General features: G+C 45.8%; 1 pseudogene; it reads right to left on the bottom strand.

The window, feature by feature from the left end:
- Gm7600 (predicted gene 7600) lies at nt 3,845-4,711 on the bottom strand (annotated as a pseudogene).

The raw sequence follows: 8,841 nt of genomic DNA on the forward strand, positions 1-8,841 counted from the left end.
CATGAGGACCTGAGAGCACTTTCCCATTTCTGTGTTCTTCTTCTCCCAAATGCCTCTTTAATTCAGTGCCAATTGGCTGTAGTCTGGCCTCATGGGTGTCATCACCCAGGAATCCTTTGCGCGGGAGTCTGCTACCTTATGGTCTAACAGGTCAGTGGTTGGGATGATACACTTGGACCAGGCTTCCTTTTCCTTTAAATTGAAAATGTTTCATTTGTAATGAAGCTCCAGGTTAATAAAAACAACCAAATTCCTGGCAGCTTCTGTTACTCCTTCATGATCTTCAGGAAAATCTGGCATGTTGCTGAGGAAGGTTGAAGTTGTATGGTGGCTGCGCTCCACAGGGCTCTCAGTCTGAACTGTTCTCTTTCTTATGAAGGTCAACAGTTTAATTAGGTCTTAACTTTGCATTTTCCCTCATACGTTTTCATATGACCCAAGGAGTCAGACCACACTGTAGTTCCAGATGCTCTTCTTACTTGTGCTTTTGTGGGGACTGTGTGTGATGTCTGCTTGCTTCTTGACCCAGGGACACCAGTGTTCCTTGGGTTGATGTTCTTGGTCTTCATTGTCTGCCAACCTTTTTCTGATGGATATAACTCTGCCTTCTGTAGTAGTCATTGTGGTTTTGTATACGTAACCCACTCAGTTTCCAGAGCAGCTATTTTGTTCATTGTTTTTGCTTGCTTTGTAATAATATTATGACTTATAATAATATTATAAGGCTTTCCTAAGAGATGAGGTTCTGCTTAAAGTTTTAGATGCTGTAAGCCCAGCTAGCAATGTGCACGCTCTGGTAAGGGGCCCATGGCAGATACAGGAGCACATGCAGAAAGAAAGGCTGTTCCCCAGAACAGGAAGTCAGGGTGGTACAGATTCCATCTAACCATCCTCTGAGGATGGCTAGCCAGAATCTCACAGGAAACAAACCCCATGCTCCAAGAACTTCCCCCAGGTCCCAGTCCTGTGTACCTGCTGTAAGCACAGCCACTCCACAGCGGTTACTCTGTGTGTTGTTCTGTTCTGGTGTGTGTGTGTGTGTGTGTGTGTGTGTGTGTGTGTGTGTGTGTTTTGAGAAAGGTTTCCTTGTGTAGTCCTGACTGTCCTGGGACTTTGTGTAGAGATCAGGGTATCCTCAAACCCACAGAGATTTCCCTGCCTCTGAGTGCTGGAACAAAAGGTAAGCACTTCCACACCTATGCACTATTTCTATCTTTAGACTTTTATGTAGCATGTTAGGTTTCCTGTCACTGATGACTCGTCAGTCGGTCCTCTTTTCTGTTATGGTTGTTCTGTGTTGTCGATTTGGTTGACCTTTGCCTAGCATTCTTTTTCTTTGTCACCATGTTTCGTAGTTTGATTTTCCTTGGGAGAGGAAAGTGTTTGTTTCAGTTCATATTTTCAGATTATAGTCCATCATGTAGGGAAGTCAAGGAAGCAGGACCCCAGAACAGCTATCACCTCACACACACACTCCAAAGCAGAGAGAAGTAGATCTATACATGTTTGTTTGCCTTTGAGCAGCTTGCCTTCCCCACTCTTTTATACAGTTCAGGATTCCCTGCCTAGGGCATGGTGCTGCCCATAGTGGGCTGACCAGGTCTTCCCACATCAGTTAACTTAAGACAACATCATAGACATGTCCACAGGTCAGCCCAGTGTAGACAGTTCCTCACTGAGACAATTAAATCTAACTAGCACATCATGTTAGAATGTAATTCCATATGTTTGTTTTCATCTCCTTCACACGTCGGAAGGCTTCTCAAGAGTGTAAGTGACCACACAGGGCACCTCCAGTGTCCTTTAAATTTTACTTGATTTCTTTCAATTTCCCACCCACTCTTTGGAGAAAGACTTGAGGACTGGGTTATGGAACCCTCATATTTTTCTATTAGGAAATGTAGTTGAGAAAAAAAGGTAGAGCAGGAGAGAGCCACAGTGGGCGTGTACTCCTCAGGCGTCTCAATCCCAAAGACAGACGTTGTTGCTCAGAAATCCCAGAAGGACAAAGGAGATGTATAACCAGCAGGAGGGGCCAGGAGTCAGTGACAGAGAAACAGCTCAGGAGCTCACTTTTTCTGGGAATCAATGGCGAGAGGTCTGCTGAGGAAGGACACCCCTGATACCTTTCTGCATGTGCATGTGCCCTCATTCATTCATGGGTCTTCGTTGCCTTCAGATCAAATTTCCTAGAGCATTATGTTGGCTGTAAATCTCTATATAATAAAACCCAAGGCATTGGCATCTCCCTTAATAAGTGTGGGAGCTCAGTTGTGAGCTTGGTTATGTAAAGGTGCACCTCCCTAAGAGAACTGCGGCTAACCGGGCGACATGCTGTGTACCTTTAATTCCAGTACTAGGAAGGCAGATGTAATGGGATCTATGTGAGTCCGAGGCCAGCCTGAGATGAAGGCAAGTTCCAGAACAGAAAAGGCTGGTGTACTGAGAAACCCTGTCTTTAAAAAAGAAGAAAAAGAAAAACCCAAGCAACAACAAAGACAAGCGAACAAAAAGAAATGGAAGGCCACACAGCTCTGTGCTTGTTCTTAAGGAGTTCAGTTTGACTTTGCAAGGTTTTGATTTTTATTAACCTCTTCTTGTTGCTCTTAAAGAAGAATTTCAACACAAATTTAATAAAAGCCTTTTCTTTTCCTTTTAAAAAGTGTGTGTGTGTGTGTGTGTGTGTGTGTGTGTGTGTGTCTGTGTGTGTGTGTCTGTGTGAAGTCAGAAGATAACTTGCAGAAGTCAGATCTTTCTTGTAGCAACCTAAGGATTGAACTCAGGCCGTCAGGTTGCAAGTACCTTTACCTGCTGCTGCTGCTGCTGCTGCTGCTGCTGCTGCTGCTGCTGCACCTGCACCTTCCTGCTGTCCCAGTTGCCCTTTCCTCCTTGCCGTGTGCAGACCGCTAATTAATCAGAGGTAAGGAGTGTGAGTGCCCGAGGTGTCTGCTGAGGTGACAACTGAAGCTGTGCTCTTGCCTCACCTCCTAGCTCAGGCTTGCTTAAACTTGTATTTTGAGGTGATTATGGATTCATATGAAGTTGGAAGAAGGTCGCAAACAGGTCATCTGAGCAGTGTCTCCCAGTAGAGCATCACCAGTCAACATCAGGACACCTCAGACAGGGCTCTGACATGTGTCCCATCTGGACCCTTGTACTGTTCTTTCACAGGTATGACTTCTCTTAGGCCAACTTGAACAAACACGTCTTCACTCTAGACAGGGCACTGATGACAACCAAAGGGATAATCCACCAAGTCAAGTGTGGCCTGGTGAGCGGGTGAGCCGGTTGGGGCTACTTCTCAGAGCATGGGGTGACTCAAAGGCAGCTGCTTCTCTCAAAGCAGCCCAGCATAGGTGATAACTCACCAAATCTGGTGTCTGGCTTTCCTTGCACACGTTGCCGGCAGCTCCACTGGAGTCTCCTTTTGCCTGAAAGCTTCCCCGTTTACTCAGATTTTTGCCTGTATAGTTATATTAGTTAGGGTTTTACTGCTATGAACAGACACCATGACCAAGGCAAGTCTTATTAAAAAACAACATTTAATTGGGGCTGGCTTACAGATTCAGAGGTTCAGTCCATTATCACCAACGTGGGAGCATGGCAACATCCAGGCAGCAATGGTGCAGGAGGAGCTGAGAGTTCTACGTCTTCATCCAAAGGCTGCTAGTGGAAGACTGACTTCCAGGCAACTAGAGTGAGGGTCTTAAGCCCACACCTACAGTGACACACCTATTCCAACTAGGTCACACCTATTCTAACAAGGCCAAACCTCCAAATGGTGCCGCTCCAAGAATATACAAACCATCACATTAGTCTTGGGGTGGAAGTTGGGTTGTGAATCTTTTTTTTTTTTTTTTAACGATCACAAATAGGACTTTTTATTTGTCACTATTAAAAATCTGGATTTTACACTGATTCTTGGACTGGCGGTTCATATCTGTCAGCTCGCTCAACCTTAGCATCCGTCTCGTCTCCAGCTGCTTTGCCAGAGCTGCCGCCTTCCCCATGCAGCTCCATGAGCTTGCCCAATTCAAACTTGGGTTTCTTCAGCATTTTTACTTTTCTAACAAAGACGTCATGAAGAGGATAAATGGACTGGCAAGCCTTTTCTATGTCTTTCCCAATGCTGTCTGGAATCAGTTTATTAACTACTTCCTTCAAGTCATTGGTCTGCACCTCTCGGGTCATGATTTCCATCATCTTTTTCCGGATCTGGCGGACTTGCTGGTGCTGCGCATAGGATGTCTTTCTTATCTGGTTGTTGCATTTCTTAGTGAAGCCAACACAGAAAAGTCAGAGCAAATACCCATCGGTTGTCTTGACATCAACGTGAGCTTCGATCATGGTCTGCCACTTCTTGACCATGGAGCACATTTTGTCCCGGGTAAGATCCATACCATGGAAGTTAGACAGTTTTTGCCCTGAACGTCCTCAGTGATTAGCTTGAATTTTCTAAACGCAACTTCATCATTCTGTAGATTGGCAAGGCTCACTTCAAACACACGACCCTTGAGGCCATCAGAGGCAATTTTGGTTCCTTGAGTCCTCGTGACTAGTGTCTTCCCGATGTTCCTAATATTGAACATGGCTGGAGCTTTCACATCGTACCAGTCTTTCTTAGAAAATGGATCGACCACTTTCTTCTTAGCTCCCTTCTTGCCACCTTTCGTCAGGCGCTTGTTCTTGCCGACCGGAGAGCCAAAAGGGCTGGGTTGTGAATCTTAAAGTCCTGTGAACCTCCAGAGTCTTGAGAGTTCTGTTGAGCTTCTAATAGAGTCTGTTTGTGGGTGACTTTCAGAGCCTCTGTTCTTTAGTGACCCATGTGTCTGTCATGGCCTTCACCCTGGAGACCACTGGAGATCACATGTATTTATTACTGTCACATGTCATATTCTGCAAGTTTCCTCAGTAGTTTTTAGTTTCCTGTCACTTGGGGTTAGAATAATCTCATGTGTGTCCACACAGTTCTGCTGAGAGTGACATCCTCTACAAATGACTCAGGCCCGCTCTAGCTTTGTCTTTTATTACTGGGTCCTCCATCTGGCCTTCAGCTCCATCGGGTCCCTCTCAGTTTTCCACAAGACATTGCTGCTGTGGCTTCAGTCAACAACTAAATGTGTTTGCTCATGACCTGTCTGCTCCTCTGCCTGCCATGAAACCGCAGGAAAGGGCATGCTGTGGTGACACTACCAGGAACTGCTCAAAAGCGAGCCAAGTTGGTGATGAGGTGCAACACCTGCCAGACTATTAGACACGCTCACGGGGGAGCATCATTTTCCTGTCCCGATGGATTCAGGATTTTCATAAACAGAAGGTTCGTGACTAAATTTAACTTTTAAGCCATTAGCTGGGAATGATGCACAGGACAGAAAATTTAAGAGATCCATTAAGCAAATGATGATGGAATGCTTGGGCCAAGATCATCCCTTAAAGTCTTCACTCCCAGACCACAGAAAGTCCCATTGCCGTGCTGTTTTCTTCTTTAAGATGTGCTTGGAAGCAAAAGGCAGGACAGAAACACTTTAAAGTCTAAGGGTTTTTTTTTTTTGTTTGTTTAAACTTTTGCTTTATATGACAATAAACCTACAAGTTCTGCTTTCTATCCAATTAGCCTCACTTCTGTTGTTCATTCCAAACATCTGGTAATATTTGGGAGGAAAAATACTTCCTTTGATTGTGACTTGACCTGTGTTCTGTGTGCTTCAGTTGTTTCTAGAGGGGCAGATCCCTGGCCAGCTCAGCTTGTGTTCCTGGCTGAGTGTGTAGTTGTGCCCCATGGAGCCCCTCCGAGAGTATGTTCTCTGAACCAGAATGCTCGTGTGAGTGCAGTTATTGTAGGGTGTTTCTCTGTCCCTCACTCTTTCATCCTCTCCTGTCTACTGGACACTCATGGCTGGGAAGTCTCGGTCCCCTTGGAGGCTCTGTCTCACATGTCTGCGTCCTCTGCTCTCTGCCTCCCTGCCATGGATGCTGTCCTGGCTAGTCTTATGTCAACTTGACACAAGCAAGAGTCATCTGAAAGGAGGTGACCTTAGTGGTACCAGGAGTGGGGTGTTTCTGTGACAGACCTGAGCACATTGTTTGGGGGAGGACTTTGGAACTTTGGGCTAGAAAAGGCATGAATGTTGAGAGCTTAGTAGCTGTTCTGTGGGAGCTTGGAAGATAAGACTTTTGAGAGCAGTGCAGGTGATGAAGACCTGGGTTGTGATGTTTTAGAGGGAAGCAAAGGCTCTCATAGGCCGTTGGTGTGTAGAATCTGTGCTGTCTGGTCAGTTGAAGCCGAAGAATCATCAGCTGTGACTGACAAAAGACCAGAACTAATAAAGAAAAACCTTTGCATTGCTGGGACAATGGATGCTGGTCAGCTGAGGCTGAAGAATCAGCCTTAAGAAGAGACCAGTGTCACTGGGATGAAGATTTCTGGGAAGTGTTTCCTCAGGGTCAGCACACAGAAGCTGCTGTGTTCCAGAATCTGCCATCATTGTACCTCGTACTGTCAGCTGGCCATGGTAGTGTAAGAATCACGCAGGTGGTGCTGGTTTTGAAAGTGTGAAGGAGTTATGGAGAGCAGCTGAGGCTTGGCACTGTGTGGAAAGTCTAGAGTCCCTGAAGAGAGCCCAGGAGAGGCTGTTGGTAAAAGTGCATCCCAGTTGCAGTAGAAGACTCCAGCATTTTTGGAGATTACAGTATTATGGGATGATCACCAAGAACAGCAGCAATGGTGGAGTAGAGCCAGCCTGAGCTTACAAGACAAGCTGTGTGCTGCACAGGGCAGAGATGGAGAAGTGACCCGGGCTTTTTGGAGAAGCCCAGAAGATTGTGAGCGGATCCCAGATAGTGACTACTGAGTTGTTTACACTTTTGGAGTTTGCTTCTGCTTTTGTAACTGTGCCATGGTTCTTCCCTTTTGAAACAAGAAAATATATAATGTATTTTTTATTTTACAGGAGCCAACAGTTGGGAAACTGAATTTTAAAAGAGATTTTTAGGTTTTAAAAGAGACTTTGTATTTTAAAAAAGACTGAATTTAAAGGTGTTTGAATTTCTAAAGACTGTGAGACTTTAAGTTTGTAAAAATGTTTTATGTTGTGATATCGATATTAATTTGTCATCTTGGAGATAAACAAGAAAGGAAGAAAAGAAAGGCTGTGGCTTGACATTGATGTGTGGTGTGTAAAGATGACAAGGGGTCAGTTTTCTGACTAGTTTTATGTCAACTTGACACAAGCTAGAGTCCTCTGAAAGGAGGGAACCTCAATTGAGAAAATACTTCCATAAGATCCAGCTGTAGGAAATTTTCTTAGTTATTGATTGATGGAAGAGGCCCAGTCCATGGTGGGTGGTGCCAATCCCTAGGCTGGAAGTCCTGGATTCTATAAGAAAACAGGTAAGCAAGCCTTAGTAAGCAGCATTTCAATTAGCGTCTGCCTCCAGGCTCCTGCCCTGTTTGAGCTCCTGTCCTGACTTCCCTTAGAGATGGACTGTTACCTGGAAGTATTAGATGAAATAAACCCCTTTCCTCCCCAAGTTGCTTTGGTTATGGTGTTCCATTCCAACAACAGTAACCCTAGCTAAGGCAAATGCTGAGCTCATGAAGGATCTGCTGTCCAGCCAGCTTGGTGACCAGTGTCCCATCTGTGTGCCTATCCTGCTCCTGACAATGTCTGTCATGGCTGGAATGAGACCCAGCAGGATTCAGAGGCCAACATGGAATGGTGAGCAGAGCTGGAGAGAAGAGGCAGCCCTGCCAGAGGTACAGCCTAAAGCTTAGCTAGCCAGGTGTGTCTCTTCTCAGAGATCTATATATAGCTTAACTCGATGACTAGCTTTCACGTTCCTGCCTATAAGATGGTGGGAAATCCAGCTTCTCTGGACTTAATGTGTTCCCACTCACCAGACTCATGTAGTGAATCCTCATCTCCCCAAACACACCCCCATGTAGCAGTTCTTGGAATTGGGCTTTCAAGAGCAGTTAAGGCTGAGGGAATCTTTATTTATAGGATTGGCGCTCTTAGAGGCAGAGGAAGCCTGTCTTTCTTACCTGTTCCTCTACATTCCCACCATAACGGGGGACCTAGGAGACTGTAACAGGTACACGACTGTCTGCAAACCACGAGGAGTCCCCTGTCAGGAGCTGAACCCTGGGACTGTAGCCTTGGATGTCTCCAAAGTGAGAAAGTGTCTGTTTATGCCCCAGGTTATCCTACTTTGCCTCCCTCCCTCCCCCCTTCTCTTTTCTCAAGGGCAAGGCTGGCCCCTTCTGTCTACCACTCCTGATTTCTGAGATTATCGCACGTGCAATTACCACGTGTGGATTATGTGGTGCTAGGGCCGAGCCCCCAGGGCTGTGTGTAGGCTCTGCAAATGCTCTGACCATTGACTTCAGGTCAATGACCAGGGCTTCAGCCCTGACTGCAGTGCTTTCTTGGTTTTGCTTTCCCTTCCTTCCTCCTTTCTCCTCCTCTCTGATGGTTCACATGTGTGTCTGCCCCAGGGAGCACCCTTTGACATGGAGTGATGTGCAGTCACATACCTGGGCGGTCTGCACATAGCATTAACTGTCATGGCCTTAACATTCTCCACTTTATCCATCAACTGGTGACAGCACCCACACCAAGAAGTACCGAGAAGGGCAGCAGATGTCCCTGTCCACCAAAAGGTGGCTTCAAGTGAGTTTTCATCTCAGGACCCTTTAGAAACTACAAACACTCAGGAGGCAGAGGCAGGCAGATCTCTGTGAGTTGGAGGCCAGCCAAGTCCTCAAAATCCCACAACTCTTAAGATTTAACCTTTGTTAAATGAATAAACTTTGGACTATGAATATTCAAGTTTTATATA

The sequence above is a fragment of the Mus musculus genome, chromosome 8 (genome assembly GCF_000001635.26).
Source record: "Mus musculus strain C57BL/6J chromosome 8, GRCm38.p6 C57BL/6J".
In the NCBI taxonomy this organism is placed as follows: domain Eukaryota; kingdom Metazoa; phylum Chordata; class Mammalia; order Rodentia; family Muridae; genus Mus; species Mus musculus.